This window comes from Triticum dicoccoides, chromosome 3B (genome assembly GCF_002162155.2).
Source record: "Triticum dicoccoides isolate Atlit2015 ecotype Zavitan chromosome 3B, WEW_v2.0, whole genome shotgun sequence".
In the NCBI taxonomy this organism is placed as follows: domain Eukaryota; kingdom Viridiplantae; phylum Streptophyta; class Magnoliopsida; order Poales; family Poaceae; genus Triticum; species Triticum dicoccoides.
In genome coordinates this window covers 593,590,845-593,591,986 of record NC_041385.1, presented here as the reverse complement: position 1 = coordinate 593,591,986, position 1,142 = coordinate 593,590,845, and positions in this window count along the sequence as shown.

Sequence of the window (1,142 nt, the reverse complement as noted above, 5' to 3'; positions counted from 1 at the left end):
GTACGCGTCATTGGCCGTGTACTTGATGTGTTCTTCATCCAGTCTCTGATGCCAAACACTTTGCCAGGTGTCCTTGTCCTTCTTGCTCTCATCCTTCATCTTCATGTAGTAGGGTCGATGATGGCCAACACGAGGTCAACCAGGGAGTTATGTTTGTTCTTGGCGCTGCCCCAGACCTTGTAGTGGTCCTGGATGTTGACACGATTCGGGCATTTCAAGCCCAAAACCTCGAGTGCTTTTAGATCGTTGGTGGTGTCCAACGTAGCGAACTTGTAGTCGGAGCTGTTGACAAAACTGCAGAAACGCTCGCAAGGCCTTGAGGTTAGGTGGTAGTGGTAGACAGGAATGACATGTCACATGCACAACTGGGCAACGACAACCTTTTGATCATGCCCGGCACGACCGATGGTGTACTCGAAGTCGAAGCCGACCACTTGGTACTTGTCCTCGGCAAGGAATTGCTCCATAGTTTGGATGGAACTCTCCACCGACACCGGATCGTTCGTGTACACCACCGAGAGGGCCTTCCACCTCACGTGAGTGTCCACTATGTGATGCATGGTGAACTGCCCCGCCGCGTTGTCGTCATCGACGGCTGGGAGCGCCATTGGAGCCACGGGGATCGCCATTGGAACCACTGGATGTCCTCTTTGTATGTGTCATCGTGGAGGTGCTTATTCTATCATGTGACGCGAGAGATGAAGGTAAATGGCCGCAGGAATAAATGGGGGCTGGGTGGCCTGGATTCTCAGTGCATTCGCATGGCAGTTTTTGCATCAGGTAACTGCATTGTGGAGCCGCGCCCGGCGCAACCGCATGCACACGAATGTGCGTGATCATGCACCAGCCCCAAACACTGGAAGCGCGCATGGAGGGACAAGGGAAGAGCACTCGGAGGTATGCGAGAGGGCATAGCGTGCGCGGCAGGACACGAGCAGAGCACACCGCAGCCACCTCAACCGCAAGCAACCACACACATACAACAATTGAACACGCAGGAAATGGTCGCCTACAAGCCGGCCGACACTTGCCTCGCTGCGTAGAGAGCGGCTGTGTGATACTACCTCCATCTTGGTCTATAGTCCCATATATATTATGTGCCATACTTTGCCCTCAAATTTAACCAACAAAATGTTAATTCA